The 18,580-nt window shown below is 35.8% G+C and overlaps 1 long non-coding RNA gene across 1 annotated transcript; it reads left to right on the top strand.

Annotated features, from left to right (window-relative positions):
• Window positions 1-378: 378 nt before the first annotated feature.
• LOC108369332 (uncharacterized) lies at window positions 379-17,711 on the top strand. Its single transcript, XR_001848490.1, has 3 exons — window positions 379-457; window positions 15,959-15,965; window positions 17,701-17,711. It is a non-coding gene; the product is annotated as an uncharacterized LOC108369332 (long non-coding RNA).
• Window positions 17,712-18,580: the final 869 nt, after the last annotated feature.

Genomic DNA, 18,580 nt, shown 5'->3' with positions numbered 1-18,580 from the left:
AATTCGGCATAGGGCTCATTCGAAAGGGCACGATTTAGCCTTTAATTTCTGACATATACAAAGTTTGTAGCACGTCAGGGTTCAGCTCTACAATTTTTCAAAAATGGCCAAAAACGCTGTTTTTAGGGGTTTCAACCCCTTTTTTCTCGAAAACGTGACGTGATGGGAAGTTTTGGACCCCAGATTCGTGTTCAGCACGAAAAATCCGTTCGGAAACACCAGGTCCCGTCTTATTCGCAAAACCCTTGTAGACCAGTGTAAGCTGAATTTTATTTAAAAGTAATTATTTTTGGAAGTGATTTATTTAGTTTTTTTTTTTATTTTATATTAAGTTAACTTTTATTTTATTTGGTTTTATTAATAATAACTCTACCTCGATTTCGTTATGATAAATTAATATATAGCTTGAAAACATTTTTTTTACTTTTTTATTAAATTATTTGCTACTTTTTATTGTGTTTTGAGGTTCAAAATCCCAAAGATACTAATCAGTTTGATTGAGATGACAATTGTTTTCCGAATCTGAAAATGATAAGGAATCAGAAACCGAACTCCTCGATGTGGAAGTTACAGACAAAGAAAAAGAAATACGAAATACTTATGTAATATACACACACAAATAAAAATAAAAATATACGGAAAATATAAAAATTTTTAAAAATGTATGAAATTAATAAAAAAGTAAAAATATGACCATGCATTATAAAAATTTAATATTTTCTTTAACTCATTCGTCCACCATATTGAATTTTTTTTTCTTGTATTTGTATCAGATTGCGATGAGCAGACCAACTTAAAACAAATTTAACTTAAAACGTTAATGGTCCTACGCACAGACGACGCAGATACGTTAAAGGCGAAATTTTGGACGGGAATCTTAATAATGGAAAACATTTGCATAAATTCTTTATAGTGCATACTATAAGGAACAAAATGCTACCAAAGTCATTTCAATATCGTTTTAAATTTAGTTGCAGTTCGGATGCCAACAATTGTAAGAATTTTAAGTTTCACACAACTTCCTATAAGTGTAGGAATCAGTTTACGGTTAAAATCCCTGAATTCGGGGGATTAGCATTAATTTTAGCCTGATGGTTAAGAGATTTATAACTACCTTGACAATTCAAATAATATGTTGTTTTTTACAAAGAGGCGGAATGTAATTTTCAAATAATTTCAAAGTTTGAGTATCTGCCAGCAATGAAATAATGAATCAATTTATTTGAAACTTGGGCCAATTGTGCCTTTGTTTATATATAATTAGAAAGTCGGACCCATTTAATAAATTTTAGAACTTTGTTTCGTGTAATTTTCGCCACTTTGATTAGCTACTGACCCATGGTGCAATATCGTCTAAATACAAATTGGGACGCGAAAGTTTAGAAAATTTTTCTCTGGTTTATTTAATGTTTATCATTTTTTATAAAAGTACAGCTTATTAGCTAACAAAAATCATACATGTAAATCCAAATTTTGTGGACAAATTATGAAAATTTCTCAAAATTTCCACCGAAATTTCAAATTTTTTAATGAGCAGTGTTGCAAAAAAAAAGCTGTAAGTCCTAGCTACTTCTAACTTGCACTTTATTAATTACACTGGTCGACGGCCAAAATTTACCAGAGACGCCGTTATGAAATTCGTATGTAAAATCACCCCCTGATTCCGAAAATCAAGGTTATTTTTAATTTTATGGTACCGTTTTTGAGATATTTGCAATTTACCGTTTTTGCAAAAAAAAAAAAAATTGGGTCCACTTAATCATATATATCTCAAGAACGAATTAAGCAATTCCAAAACGGTTTGAAGCTTTTAAAAGGTAATAAAATTTTCTATAAGCTGTGCATACAACACTTTTTGCTAGGCCCTGTAGATTCAAAGATAACGAACAATCATTACCGATTTTTTCAATTTTTTTTGTAAAAATATAAAAAAAAATTTACTTTGCGGGGAAGGATCTCGAAAACCTTTTATTTTTTTGCAGATTTTTTTTTTCTCCCTAAGCTCTGTTGTATTACAAAAAAAATTAGCTATCATCGAAGAAAATCGATGCAAAACTACGTAAGTTATAAGCGATCAAATAAAAATACCCAGGTTGCGCAATTTCAACGTATACCTCAAAACGTATGTATGGTATAAAGAAGAGTGAAATATCTAGCTATGCTCTGTTTCTATTGAGTTAAAAGTTCAATTTATGAATGAAATTACCCATATTTTTAACTTTTTTTTTAAATTTATTTATGTTTATACTATATTCTAACAATCTTTATCTTAATTTGATTTTACTATGTTGTCGAAATAATTATGTGTTCTACTTTGACGCTTATTCAGTTTAGGATCGGTTTCTCTTATGAGAAACCAGCAGTAATCACCCATCATTGCGACGTCCCAGAATCCTTGATATCGATTCTCAATTAATTTCATTTGCTGATGAAACCTTTCGCCATGTTCATCACTTTCGTCGCCAAGATTTGCCGGAAAAAAGCTCAAATGTGAGTGGAGAAAGTGAATTTTTAAAGACATATTTACGCCCATTTTCGCATAATTATTGATTAGGTCGTTCACTATCTGCTCGTAGTTAGGGCTTTTGTGTCTACCGAGAAAAGAAGCAACGACCTTTTCAAAGGATTCCCACGCTGCTGCCTCAACTGATGAGAGTAGTCCTTTGAATTGATTATTGTTGATCAACTTTCTTATTTGTGGTCCAACAAAAATACCTTCCTTTATCTTGGCTTGAGAAATATCTGGAAAAACTGTTTTCAAATAGTCGAATGCTTCGCCTTCTTTGTCCAAAGCCTTAACAAAGTTTTTAATGAGACCGAGCTTGATGTGTAAGGGTGGAAGTATGATTTTCTCTTTCTTGACAAGAGGGGTGTATTTGATGTTATCCACACCAACGGTAAACTCGACTCTTTCCGGCCAATCCTTTCTGACGTAGTGGTCCTTACGAGCTCGGCTATCCCACTTGCAGAGGAAGCAGCAGTGCTTGGTGTAGCCACTTTGTAGACCGCATAGCATTGCAACGACTTTGAGATCAGAACATATTTTCCAATCATGCTCTTCATATTTGATAAATTTGAGTATTTTTTGCATTTCCTCGTAGGTTTCCTTTGTATTTACTGCATGTGCAATCGGGATAGAAGGCTTTTTGTTACCAATATGCAATAATACAGCCTTCAAACTCAGTTTATTGCCGTCTATGAACAATCGCCACTCTTTTGAATCATATGTTTGACCAAACTCTTTGAATAAACCAGGGATGTCGTTGCAGTAGCATATACTGTCTTTCTTGGTATAGTGTTTGGAAAATGGTTCGTGACGAGTTCTACTATATGTCACCTTAACATCGGATGACACAAATTTAAATTGTTGCATACGAGAAGTGTGGATCTCGGCCTTTTCCTTGGATAGTTCCAAATCTCTTATCCAATCATTAAGTTGTGCTTGTGACAGAACGTTTCTTTCGTTTTCCATGCGAAATTCAGTACAACTTGATCCCCCGCACTCAGATGTTACTGTTGACAATGGAACTGGATCCGCAACTGCCGTTGAATGTAGTACTGGTAATGTCACTGTAGGTACGCTAGCATAGGTTACTCCTCTTGATCTTCCAACGCCAAGTACTTTTGTTTGACAAATATAACACTCTATTGAATGGCAAGTAGGTTCTCTCCATATCATTGGTGTATCAAATTTTGTTTGTTGTCCTGATTCCCACTGAATCAATTCTACTCGACACGATGTACACAAAGTGTTCGGTGTCCATGGTTTTTCAGCATTTTTAGGCTCAATTCCAAAATACTTGGAGTATAAAGTTTTGATATGATCTGAGAACACTCGTCGTCGCCTTATGATAGTATATTGGCCACACATGAAACAGAACATATCTGGATCCTTATTACACTCAAATTCTCGCGTCCTTTTACTCATTTTATTTTTTTTAATAAATCACGGTTTTGAAATTAGACTTATGAACTGAACTATCTCCGGCGAGCCTTGAAGATGTTATGAAGTTTCAAAGCGCATTAACTCATATTTATACTCGGAACAAGAATAAAATTGAAAAAATCAAATCTTACCTAGACAGAAAGGTTCCTTTTTATAACAAGCCGGGAAAAGAAAATACTACCTGTTTTAGATGTAGGCTTTAGAAATTTTCTGTGTCTTATAATTTTGAAAATCTACCTGCATACTTACCCATAACTGACGGAAATACATGTTTATAACTACATGCCTACAGCAGGTTTCGAACCCAACCACTCTTCCTTTCGATGCAACCACTCTACCTACTATAATACAATTCGAGTATTAAAAGTACTATTTGATTTATTTAAAGAAAAAGTGTTATCATTGTTATGGTGTTATTCGTTTATCCGGATAATATCTCACTTGCACTTTATACCTTTAATATATGTATGTATGTATAGGTACATACATTGAAGTTGCGCAACCTGGGTATTTTTATTTGATCGCTTATAACTTACGTAGTTTTGCATCGATTTTCTTCGATGATAGCTTATTTTTTTTGTAATACAACAGAGCTTAGGGAGAAAAAAAAAATCTGCAAAAAAATAAAAGGTTTTCGAGATCCTTCCCCGCAAAGTACAATTTTTTTTATATTTTTACAAAAAAAATTGAAAAAATCGGTAATGATTGTTCGTTATCTTTGAATCTACAGGGCCTAGCAAAAAGTGTTGTATGCACAGTTTATAGAAAATTTTATTACCTTTTAAAAGCTTCAAACCGTTTTGGAATTGCTTAATTCGTTCTTGAGATATATATGATAAAGTGGACCCAATTTTTTTTTTTTTGCAAAAACGGTAAATTGAAAATATCTCAAAAACGGTACTATAGTATTAAAAATAACCTTGATTTTCGGAATCAGGGGGTGATTTTACATAAGAATTTCATAACGGCGATTCTGGTAAAGAGAAAAAGTTGAAATTTGTGGTCCAGTGTTATTTAATGGGCTACAAGACTGTATACAAAAATTGTTCCGCTATGGTTGCTTTAACGGTTTCCTCGTGTGTATTTAGCATAATACCCGCACTTTACTTATGACTTGACGTCAGCAAATATAAATCTGACGGTAACTGAAAACTATTGCAGACTATGGAAATGCATACATATGTACATATGTACATATGCAAGTCTATTATATACGCGCCCTTATACCCTTCAGTTCAAAACTTGTTTAGTAAAGAAAAAGCTGCCCTTATCTAAACCTGTGAAGAAGAACTTCTTGTCAGAGACTAGTCTGAGTGCAAGGTGGCACGTAATACATAAAGCAATAGTTTTACAAAACTCTTTTCTCTTGTTTCTTATTACATTTACGTTTATTAACGTCCTCTCTCCGTTGATGTGGAAATTAGTAGTTAATAAGATTCTACTCGGCTAACTGCATTTGCAGATGACCTAACCACCATTATCTTGGGTTGATGTCTGATCTCGATAAGTGAAATATTCGAGGACATTTAGGGGAACCTACAACTAGGCAAGGGCGGTTAGACTCGACGTGAACGCAGATAGATGGACCCAGCCTCCACCAAACTGGGACCCAGTGTACACCCAAACTGGGAAAAAGTACACGCACTCCTAAAACATCTGCGAAATATCTTAGGGCCGGTTGTCCAATGTCTGATTAGCTCAAATCGGATGTAGAAGCTCCGATGAAATACAACGCCTGCTTTATCGATCGGTTGAATGTGGACGAAAGTGTGCATTATGCGCTTGTAGGAAATCGGTCGGTAAGACATGTGACTTATCTACCCAACTCACACACTGGACCTACACAACAATTATAAGGCCATAATGCTTTATGGTAATTTGGAGGGTGAATAGAGACGTAAAGCATAGACAGACGGCAACGTTGATCCAGATTGATCTGATCAAACTTGTGCCTTGACAGATGGCAGTAATGCGGATTTACGAGCCGCCAGGTCGTAGGTTCGAATCCCACAGCCAGTAGAATATTAATTTAATTTTTTTTATTCATTTAATTAATTATAACTTCTATATTTTTGTAAAGTTGTTTTTGACTTTTTTAGTAAAATTAAACTCTTAAATTCACTAATAAAAAATGTGGAATAAAATAAAACAATATATATCAAAAAATAAATTTAAAAAAATGTAAGTAAACATAAAAACAAAATTTTACTTGGCAATCGCTCCAACCGAGGATCGAACCTGGGACCTGCAGGCTTGTAGTATGCAAATCTTACAGCGGATGAAGTAGATAGTTGCTTTGTTTTCTCAGGGAGCGTAGAATACAACGCAAATATGAAACTAGCATGGATATCCACCTTGTCGTCGGTAATGCAGTCACCGTATTAATTCAAATAAGTTCTTATTCAATATTAATTGGATTCCTATCCGAATTAGTATGGTGACTGCACTACCGATGAAAAAGTATATGTCCACGCTAGTTTGGCACTTTCTCTGTATTCTACGCTCTCTGAGTTTTGGTCAGTGTTGTTATCGAATATTCCCTTGATCCGAGTTAAGTTTGGTAATTAACTCTAGAACTTAATCCGGATCATCTACAGTTAATACCCGAAATAATTCCGAATTGACGAGTTGTTCCGGATCAACGCTGCCGCCTGTCTATGCTTTTACTGGTATATGTATAGCACACGGTGGAGAGAATACATCTATCATTCTTGTGTATAGCAGGCATGGGCCGAGAGTTAGCAGGTGCTAAAAGAGCGTAAGCGTCGCGTGTACGTATACAAGCGAGAGCGCAGCGATGAGAACACGACAGCATGCAAATTGAATTAGGCACACTAACACATTCTCACTTTTAGCTCACCCTTTTTTGTGGTAGTGCCCACCTTTGATGTATAGCTGAAGCACTTTGCCCCTACTACAACATCAGCACTAGTAGATAGAATTGTAACACTTGGCGGAAAATAGGTTAAACTGAAAGTTACAGGACAGTTCGATAGTTACTTCTACACTTTCTTTACAGACGGTTTTAAAAATATTGATGACGTAGCCGATCTTACAGCGCAAAAACCACAAAATGTCTTCTAACACTCTCAAGGTTAAACAGCCAAATATTGGTTTGCGTGCTGACGAAAGAATATCTCACATCTTCTAACGTAGGTATGTTGGGTCTAATGCGGAATGATAAGTGTACAGCGTGTGATGGTTACAAAGATAAAGGCATACTTTAATATCTCCTTTTCAATTTTCCGACCTTCAGCGGTTCGCGACTTGGCTATATTGGCTATACGCACTTCTCCTCACTGAAGGATATTTCGGCTCAAAGAATTAGCAATTTGCTGAAACTTGGGAGCAAAAAAGTGATTAAGATCTAAAATCGTGTCCCCATATGCTTTGCAACACTAGATATCAGCAATTGTATATGTGAGATCTTATTATTAGCCAAGCTAACTTAACCAACATTTATTAAAAAGTTGCACTACAGTGTCCGATGATGATTTTCCAAGACCTATTCTGCGTGGTGACGCAAATTTTTTTACCGATAACTGTTTAAAATTTTCGTTTCAGTTTTCGATAAAAAAGTTTAGCGACTTTTGCACATATTGGCCAACAAATCTCGAAAACTTTAGCCAAAAATTATGACTCCAAATTTGGATTCAGAGCCTCGAAAACCTTTCTTGTCAGCCTCTGTAATTCAGTAGAGAAAATCTGGCTATTGCTTTGTCATGAAGCATCCTAGGTTTTATTTGAAAATTATGTCTTAAGCTAATGCACATGGAACGAGTATAATTGTATTTTCAATTTCAGGTCTTATCCAACTGAGGTAGCTTATCGTGAGGCAAATATTCAGAAGGAACCACCTTCACCGTACTCTACACCTATCTCACTTTCAGAGCTATGTTATGTCCGAAACCGGTTCCGAAAGCGAGTAGACCTCTTGTGTCTATTGAACTCGACGAACCGAAGAAAATAAGGAGGCAAAGCACTTCCTGGGAAAGATATACTACGTATATTCGATGTACATAAGTATTTCATAAGAAAATGGAAAACTATAAACAACAAATAAATAAATAACTACTTGAAAGTTTTAACGAAATACCAACAAACTCATTGTGTGGACAAAAACGCGCAGCACGATTTCCCTTCTTTATAGCAGCTAAAGTAACTCAAATTATTGTATTTTCCTATAGGGTATAAGCGGAACTTTTTACATTTGTGCTTCCTTGCAGCATGCGACAATAGTAATACTAATAAAATTAATAGACTGTGACAGTAAAACTGGTGCCGTCGATGTTACACCAATAATATGATTGCGCCTGAAAATACGTACATACATTATTACATACATTTTATTGTGCACACACTTACAACACTTGTTAGCGATTATATAGACGCACATAAATGCGGTAGCAATTGGAAGCCGCAGCAGAGCTAATCTTCATATTGCCAATGAAAAAATTAAGAAAATTGTCAACTACACCAGGCCTTCATTAAAATTACATAAGTTGTCTCGGCGGAGACTGCATAAAGTCGAGAATGTTTTTTTTTTGCATCGTCTATAGATTTTCTGATGAGGTCATAAATCTAAAAGAAGGTAACAATCTGAAGTGATAGGTGAGGTTAGGTTATAGCGGCTGTCCCTCCCTAGGAACGCACTTGTACACTTTAGAGATTGTCCTTCGTGATACCCCGAAACCTTAGCGAAGACCACTATTTAGTCCGTGAAACACTGCGCGTTGATTACGAAATTTTTAATGCGGCTAATTGCAATGCCGGAGAGCTCTAAGCTTAGTCAAGAGGTGTGATCCGAAATGTTTCCATCTTATCGTCGCGAAGTATATGCCATCTATAAAAAGTGATGAGATGATCCCACTTCATCATCCACATGACAGCTGATATAGGAAGGGTCGAGTAAGATTCCCAATCTTACCTAGTAACTAACGCTCGCCGAGCTTACAAGAGCTCAAAGGGTCCAGGGATGAACCGCAGGTGAACAGAGGCTGATTCTTATCCGGTGAAATCGTTTCAAGGCTGTCTTTCCTTTCCAAGTCGTCAGCCGCGCTCTTACACGGCACCCAAGTAAGCCTGATTGGAAAATACTTTGATTCGGCTGATAGGAAAGTGAGACATTCGTTGCACAATTTCAATCCCACTACCACAGTTATTAAGTATTGATTGCTAATCACTGAGACGCATACGTAGGAACTGTTTTTAGGGCATGAAATGCGGTGGAACGAATCATAACTTTTTTTTAATATAACAACATATGTTTTGTAAGTATTCCATTTCTGAATTTTGAGAAATTACATAGCAAAACATCACTTAACTTACCTTTAGTTATTTGTGCTCGGGTCCTTTTTGGAAAAATCTTCTCATTATTTATTAAATAAGTCATTGTTTCCGTCATCACTAATCTTCTAAGCAATAAAACTTAAGATATTTGTAGGTATTCCACTGAGTTTTGGGAAATTGCATGGAAAAATATCAAACCCCTCACCTACATATATGTATTAATTTTCTTTTGTGTCCTATCATCTTTGTGAACTAGCGAACAAATTACCATCCAATGCGCTCCAAAACGCATGGCAAAAAGCATTATTTTCGTTTTCTTTAAAGCTTTCAAAACAAAACTAGTAATTGTAAACAACAGATAATTCATAGGTGCATTAACCTTTTTACGTTTCATGCCGCTGTCCTCTTTTCTATACATAAAATTAAGCGTACGCGGTGTATTCGAGAAAAGCTTGCTATAGTGGTAGCGCTTCTCTATGCTGGTCTATACGATAACATTAAAGCAACTCGTTTTGCCGCCATTGATTTTATGGTAGTGATGAAACGTTTTGTTGTTTTTTTTTGCTAATAAATTTTTAACAATATTTTCATAGTCTTTCCGCCTCACCAATTCCACACGTTCCAATTTTTCCAAGGACTTTGCTACTTCTCTCATATAATTTATCATAAATTTTCGCGCAAATGGGCACTTCACGTGCATGAATATCTGAATTATGGCATGCGTGTGTAGCTGCTAACTTTTGTTTTTTTATACGACTACCATACATATTTACGTTCAAAGCAACAGCATAATTTTCACCGAGAAAGCACTCATATCCTCGCGCATATGTTTGAAAAGTAACCTATAAATTTTCTACATGTAGTCATAAGTCGCGCTCGGGTCATGAAGCGGCAAGTGAAGCCTGAATTATGACACCCAACGCGTATGTCAAATGCAATTTGGAAAATTTATTAGTTACATTAGTGTTCTCGAGCGCGAATGGAGGTTGACGCTACATACAAACTTTTCTCATTCACTTTTAATAAAAATGCGTTCCGAAGGCGAAAATGGAAGTTGTGTCGTATGTACATATGTGTGTTCTTTGTTGGTAGTATAACCTCGATCATATATTCATAAGTTTGTTGCATTAAATTGCCACGCGAAAAATTCCACTTTCATACTGCTGATATATGGCCAAGAAGGGATATTTTTAAAGATACAAAGAATATATATACACATATGTACATATGTACATTAAATCATGTTATAAAAACTTGACTCGTTAGCATAGCTCAATCAAAAACAAAAAAAAAAGAACAAGATAATGGTAATTTAGTCTTAGCATCTTACATAAAAAATCGCTCAGGGCCCAACTTTAATTAAATAAGGACGACATTTTTCTTAACGTTGACCAGTTCTAGATGGGCTGCGCTATACATTTGGATGTACTAAAGCACTCTGTAGTAGTAGTAGGTATCCACGAAGTATGTATATAAAATCATGAAAATATATTGATTAAGATGTAGCTACCATTAAAGAAAATTTAGCTTCTTGTTCAATTACTTCCGCCGGCGGACAAACTTTTTTCGCCTCAGCGTAACCGCCGAGCATCGTGTGGCCTCCAGTAGTAGGTTTAGCACTTAGCGAACAACGTTTGATAAGCCAGCTGCGGACAGTCACCAGGCGAGCTTGATGACGAAACGTCCTGTCTCCTGCAGTAGTAGTAGGCTCACGACTTAACGTACAGCGTCTAGGTTCCCATGGTCATAGGGCAAGCATATAAAGCTGAGCTAAAGTTTCAATTAGCAGTGAAGGAAATCTCAGTAATACCACCACGGTGCGTCGACTCGACATATCGTTTAAGTTGCAAAACATAGAAAGATCAGAGACAAAAACCATAAATAAAGAGAACCCAGTAACAATGGAAGTATATATTATTTATACTTTGACCCATTGGAAAAGGAAACACTACTTCTGAATCGAGATAATGCTAACGTACCTGTGACGACAGCAGATTCATGGAGCTATTCAAAACTTCGGTCGACAAAGTAGTCGAAGCTTACCCAAAAGCTCACCTGAAAGTAGTTGCAATATCAGACCGAGCGAAAATCCTGAATAGAGTTCAGTCCAAGCATACCCGAACACAGCCGGAAAGTGCTGCTGAGTCTTCTTCTCAATAATGGAACCCTACATGAACGAAAGACACAAGATCACGCGGGAAGGAAAGAACGAAAAAAGTTATTTTCTAGCTGTCGAAATCTCGACGCCATCTTTGTTGTAAGAAGTAAACAACGAAGAGAACGGAGAAAACCGCGAAATTGTTGAACGCATGAAAAATCATTTTTATTATGCAAATTCTTCTAAAAATCATGCCGTTGTGTTAAATTATTCTTATGTGTACACACGTTGTCACAAGCGAAAATGAAGAAAATTGCAGTAAAAAGCCACCACCAAATTGTAAACAACGAAGAAATGTAAACAAACGGCTAATGTCAAAATCGTTCAACTTTTTTCCTTAATGCGATTCTAACGGGCTACTCTCCTGCCCGCGTGATCTTGTCTTTTTGGTTCACGGGAACCCTAGACATTCTGGTGACTAGCGGAAACAAATTCAACTACGGCTTCGGGAAAATTACCCTCAAAACCTAAGACCAGGGGTGGATACACCGTACGATTGCCTTAGAAGAAAATGTGCAACACGTTTTGTGTCATAAACTGGCTTTATGTAGAAGAAACTTGCGCACGCATTGCAAGCCATTGCAGAGATCTCACACGTGAAATATAGCCTTAGCAAAGCTTATAGCGTCGAGGAGCGTGAGTTTTAGCCTAATGGCCATTTTAATATCGAAAGGTTACATAAGGTTAGTCTTGCAGCCACTTATGAACGGTAGGTTCTTAACATTGCCAATTGGAGTTCGATTTTAGGCGAAGACATGACAAAGGATGTCAACGCTTTTTTCGAATTTCAGTACTAATTTCAGCTTATTTTTCTGAGATGTCTTCTAACTTCTCGAATTAATAGGGTCCCTAAGCATTTAAGTCGTGTTTTTGACAGGGCATGACATCGGCATAGAAGACGTGCTAATCTTTCCCTAGTCTCCCGCTCACGTCACTTCTTGCAACAGTCCACGTTCGTGATATCAATTCTTTGTGCATAACCATCCACCAGTATATGATCCATAAGCCAGCCAGATAGTTTACTTTAGCACCTAATTTTTGCAGTTTTGCAGGTGGTTAACGCATTCCAGCTAGTCTTAAACTGACTAATCATGCTGTCGTCTGTTTCGTTATAGAAGTATTGGAGTACCCTATGCATATAGTTTGACAGTGACCCTTTATTCCTTTGTGGTCGGACACAAAATAGATATGCAGCCTTCTGTTTGCGTCCAGCCTCTCTATGCCTTTCATTCCTTTAGGAAAACTGTGTTGCTCTTACCTTCCTTGGGTATAAAAAAAACTCAATTCTCTCCACACTACCGGCCCATAGGCTAATCGCAACCAATCCAAAACAATAGCCTTCAGCTGTGATATCACCAGGTGACTAGCCTTCTGGAGATTCTGTCTGCTCCCGGGGATTTGTAAGGCTCAAAGCTTTGGGTGAAGTTATAATGTTTGGTGGAAGGGCTACCCGTTATACCTCTACCACTATCGAGGACGGTCTAGTCCACACATCCCGGAAATTCGACGAGAATACGGCGAGGTCTTCCAGCGACCCCTCGCGTAAATTCGTCCAATCCCCGACCCTCTTATTTGCATAAAAGTAGGCGTGCTTTGAATCTTCGTTAGGAGTTTCCTAAGCCTGGCCACCTTGTTTATTTCCTCCAAGTTACCACAGAAGTCCCCCCCCCCTCTTCTTCGTACTTCTCTTTTATACGGTTTAAGTCATTCATTATCGGCTACTTCGGCCAATTTGAAGCTTTCTAGCACTTCGTGTTTTTGTGTGGTTACCCCTTAGTCAAGTTCAACCTTTATGTTGTACCTGCGCGGCTTAACCTTCATATCGTCTAATATTTTCCTACAGCGTTCCCAATTATTATTTCTAGGATTTAGCTCTTTTGGGAAAGATCAAAATGTCGGAGCTTCGATACATATGTATGTAGGTATGACTATCAAGAGAAAGAACTTTAATAAGGCTTAAAACCGCACAAATTTTTCTGGAAGGTTTCCACCTGTTTGAAAATTTTAATTAAATTAATAAGATAAATTAAATATTCCAATATGGGTATCGAACTAGAGAGGTGTAGGAAAGTTCACCGCGGAAAATATTTTTGAGGGGGGGCCAGCTGTTCGAAAAATGTTATTCATTTAAATTGATAAAATAAATAAAATATTACAATACTGGTGCCAAAGAACGTAAATGTATAAGAAGAGACAACTCGCTAAAGTCGGCGATTGAAGTCTGAAAGGTTGAGAAGAGGAGTTCGCGTCCGTTTTAATATCCATTTTCGTAAATGAATTTGCCGCACATTTGGTTTCGCGGCGAGAATGCGAAAGTTAACTGTAAAATGTAAACGAAATGATGAATGAAAGACAAAGATCAAAACATGGCCGAACTGTTTGATAATTAGGATGCGCACGCACGTTCATTTATATTTCAAATTTACTTGATGTTATTTTAAACATAAGTAAATCAAATATGTATTTAAATGAACCATAAAAACACAATTTCCATGACTCTTGACTTGTTCCACGGCTATGTATGTATATTTTTACGCCTTGGCAAGGGTTTATAAATAAAAATAAAAATAAGTTTTAATATATAACACATTTTAAATCAATAAATAATTACTATTACTAATTTGTACAAATATACACATGCGATTCCTCTCCAACATATTTATATACATGCATAGATGCATATTAGAGTCCAGCGCAAGTGTATTTGCCGCATTTCGTTCAATAAGTACTCCTTGCATTGTACTCTACTCCCAACACATTGGTACTTTTTTTCCGCATACATACACTACTTGGCGTTGAGAGAGTAAATACTTGACGTACTTGCTATTACTCCACCAAAGTACGTACTCTACTTTCCCTCATCGCGTACGAGAGATATTTGCTGCTGCCAAAAGGGAGTAGCAAATCTACTCTCTGTATACTTGTAGTACGGTAAGTACTTGCGTATTAAATTTCAATTCTGGTTGTTAGCCTACTAGTTGATATCGTTTGCAGCGCTGGTCAGTGAAATTGAAAGAGTAAAAATAGAATATGGAAATTGACGATGTAAGGAAATGTTTACGGCCTTATTTATAAAAAATAACGTAGATTTAGACAGTTGTTTAATGTGACATTTTCATAAAACTTTTGTATTCACGCAGCTTTTTAAATCTATGTATGTACTTATATTTTTATGAAAGTATTATTTCTCGTTTCTGATTTTCTATAAAACTATGTGCAGTCTTTAACCAACAAATAAGTTGTCAAAAACAACAACTGCTATACGAAATAAAATTATTAGTGGCAAATCAAAATTTTGATAAGTGCCGACTTTCACATTCTATAGTTGGACATGGTAGCGACGAGATGTACGAGTATTTATTTCTTAAGAGCTGCATACTGATTTAAGAAATTTTTTATAGAAGCAAATTTATTTTCCATTTATTTTGCGTAATTTTATATGAATTTTTAGTTTTTCTTGAGAGCCTTTACAAATATAAAAAAAATTTCGAAATATGTATATATGTACATACATACGCAGCCATATAACTTGATTTCAAGAGAAACGAATTTTCATTGGGTACGTTCAGAAGGCGCAACAGCTCTGTAACTGGTGCGATTGCACCTTCTGAACGCATTGTTGCGTACTTCTGATAAACTGAATAGTTGCGTGTTAGATGATCGTAATATTTTTCTGATCATTTGAGACAACATGTTGGTGTGTACCTTTGAGAGTTGAATTTGACAGCTAATGTATGAATCTATGAATGAATCATTCATTCTTCATTAGCGGCGATCGGATGTCTTGTTAGGCCCTTTAAATGGAATTGCGCAGGAGTTTAATACATATGTACTTACCCACGCATACGTATGTAAGTATGTATTTACATACATATGTGACAAAAATACTACAAACCAACTTCATTTACAAACGCATATTTTCAAGGCTAAGCTCATTCATTCATAAATTCGAAAGTCGCACATCTTTCCGCAAGCCTTCAAACGCAACTTCTTCGCGACGAAGACAAAAATTGTAAATTGAAGAAATCACAGCTAGCCAAAGGAAAAGTTGCAACTCCGCAGTAATGTCAGTGGATATTTGCAAGAATAACTTATATCGAGCTTAGCCATTTTTTTCTTAAAACGTCTCAATTGATGTACTCCTTCCAAATATTAAATTGTCAACTAGTTATTGCAGATTTTATTTTAATAAAAATCAAAATAAACACACATTTTTCGAATAAATTGTCTTTAATTTTCAATCTTAAATGAAAACTTCTAAAATTACATACTAGGGCTGTGCGATTATTCGATTACTCGAGCAAGTTGGTTAATCAATTATTCGGTTAATCAATTACTCGAGTAATCAAGATTTTTATTACTCAAAACGATGATTAATCGAGTTACTTGAAATATGATTACTCAAAAAAATAATTTTGCTCGTTAAAAGAGTTTGCTTTGGAAAATGCTTATTTTCTTTTTTACATTCTGTTTATGAAAAAAAATTTTCGTTTTAATTTTTGAAAACAGAAACGTTGTTTTCAAAGTATCAAGGAACTTTAACTACTTTATATATATGTAAAGAGTTGAAATGTTAATTACTCATTTTACTCGAAATGTTGATTAATCATAAAGCAAATTACTCAAATATTTTTGTTTTTGGTTAATCACAAATCTTGATTACTCGAGTAACTGAACTTTTGAGTAATCATAACTTCTAATTAATCGAATAACTGAGTTATTTACTTTATGATTAATTAAAATTTTGAGTAATCAATTAATCGCACAGCCCTATTACATACATAAGTGGTTTTTTCATATATGTAATTTGGCAACACAGACTGCCTTCATGAGTTTCGATCATAAATTGTACAATTTTTGTCAATCGGCGATCATGATTTCTGTACGGGGGGAGAGGGAAAGACGGAGGCAGCTGATGATTTACATACATATGTGTATACAGATATATGTACATTTACATTTCGTAAAAGATTGTCGTAAGCGTCATACGTACGTGCGTAACATACGACAATCTTTTACCCAGGCGACGGTTTATAAAAACATACCTATATGTCAAGAATGATAGAATACAAGATTGCGCCGATTGCAGCAGAATTCGTGAGAGTAATTTTAGCGTGACGTCATCGTAGAGTTGACAACTGAGAGCGGCGAGAATGAGGGCGACTAGTGATGTGCTGNTCTATTGGCTCTTACATTCGGGTTTTGTTAGGCGTTTTTTCCATATTTTTGGCCTATGTGCGCTTTTATTCGAAACCTAAATGTTTCGGTACCGAGTATCGAGAGTATTGGGTACTTAAAAGTATTGACTCAGCACATCACTAGTGCTGTCTTCTCTACTATGACGTCACCAAAACAGCTGATTCTGTCAAAATCACTGAGAGCCGAGTAGCGGTATCGTCATCGGCGCCACCACTGTATTCTCTCCGCCGTGCCTATATGTATACACGTTTATTTATGGTATGATTATACGAAAATTTAAAAATATTCCTGACCGATGAAAATAAAGTGTATAAACACCACTTTTGCGCACCTATTTAAATAAATAATGGGTAATGATTTCCTGATGAGCACAAAACATAAGCACACTCATATATAAATGCGTAGATTAATATTTTACTATTGCATTTTATATATAAAAGTACACTGGTTTTGTTTATAATAAAAATCACTTTTGTCTATAGACACCAAAAACACTTTCTTGTCAACAACCGGCAAACTGCACAAACGTATGTATGTGTATGTAAATGGTTTTTTCAGACACTTTTGATTATTAAAATGGACACTTGTATACATATAGTCTGTTCCTTTGAACTTCGGACTAAAACCTGTGGAACTGTCAAACTACAATTTTACGCTCTCAAATGAGAGTAAAAGGAGAACAGATGCAGAAGTGCATAGGAACGCAAAAAGCACTATTTCCTGTAAAAACGTCAGACGGTTTGTTTACATGTCATTGGTACTACTCTGGTTTGGCTGAAATATCACTAAATAATTATTAAAATCTATACATATTCAAATATTTCGTCGTTTACTTCCATTTTTGAACAAATATAAGGTTCTTTGCTTTCACCGCTTTCTGTTTTTGTTTGCACATGTAAATCAGCTGATCGTTTGACACTTTTCATGAACTTACAGGAAAAAAACTCCGGACTAAATCCTGTAACTTCTGACTAGGAACAGTTGCTCAGTTACTCTCTCAAATGTGTTCCCACTTACAGGTTTTATGTCAATAGGAACGACTTCGTGTAAGTTCTGACTAAATCCTGTAAACCGGACTGCTATTGGAACAGACTAATAAACACCTCAGTATTTTTAATTAATCTGCATCTGTTCTCATTTTACTCTCATTTGAGAGCGTAAAATTGTAGTTTGACAGTTCCACAGGTTTTAGTCCGAAGTTCAAAGGAACAGACTAAATATTTTCACAGAATATTATTTACATATGTTACTACATTATTTATATGTATGTATGTATATCGTCGTTTANTCAGTTACACGGTTTTGCAGAATGACGATACGCGGTTTTGTACTTTAAACGAGGATATATATACATATATTATTTGAGTACATATGTATTAAAAACGAAAAGCAATTGAATTGAATCATTTTAAATAAATTTTGTATATACAAATAACTGAGCGAATTAATATGTATTTAACAAAAATTATGGAAAACCTGAAATGAAATAATAACAAAAAGAAACCAGAAATAAAAAATAATGAGTCCTCGAACTAAATGAAAATATAAAATAATAATTAAAAAAGTGAATTACATGCATTAAAAAAGGTTAATCTTCTTCTTCTTATATGGCGCTGTAACCGCCTAAGCGATTTTGGCCGAGTCCAAAACAGCACGCCAGTCATTTCTCTTCTGTGCTAACTGACGCCAATTGTAAATGCCAAGTGAAGCCAAGTCCTTCTCCACCTGGTCTTTCCAACGCAGAGGAGACCTTCCTCTTCCTCTGTTACCAGCATCGCGGCCCGCGTTGAATATTTTCAGAGCAGGAGCGTTTCTGTCCATCCGAACGACATGGCCAAGCCAGCGGAGCCGCTGAATTTTAATTCGCTGCACTATGTCTATATCGTTGTAAAGCTCATACAGCTCATCGTTAAATCGTCTGCGATATTCGCCATCACCAACGCGTAAAGGTCCGTAAATCTTTCGCAGAATCTTTCTCTCGAAAACTC

The sequence above is a fragment of the Rhagoletis zephyria genome, unplaced genomic scaffold (assembly GCF_001687245.7).
Source record: "Rhagoletis zephyria isolate East Lansing unplaced genomic scaffold, Rhagoletis_zephyria_1.1 Rzeph_scaffold_00057, whole genome shotgun sequence".
Taxonomy (NCBI): Eukaryota; Metazoa; Arthropoda; class Insecta; order Diptera; family Tephritidae; genus Rhagoletis; species Rhagoletis zephyria.
The sequence above is the reverse complement of the archived record's forward strand: the minus strand, read 5'-3'. Positions and strand labels throughout refer to the sequence as shown.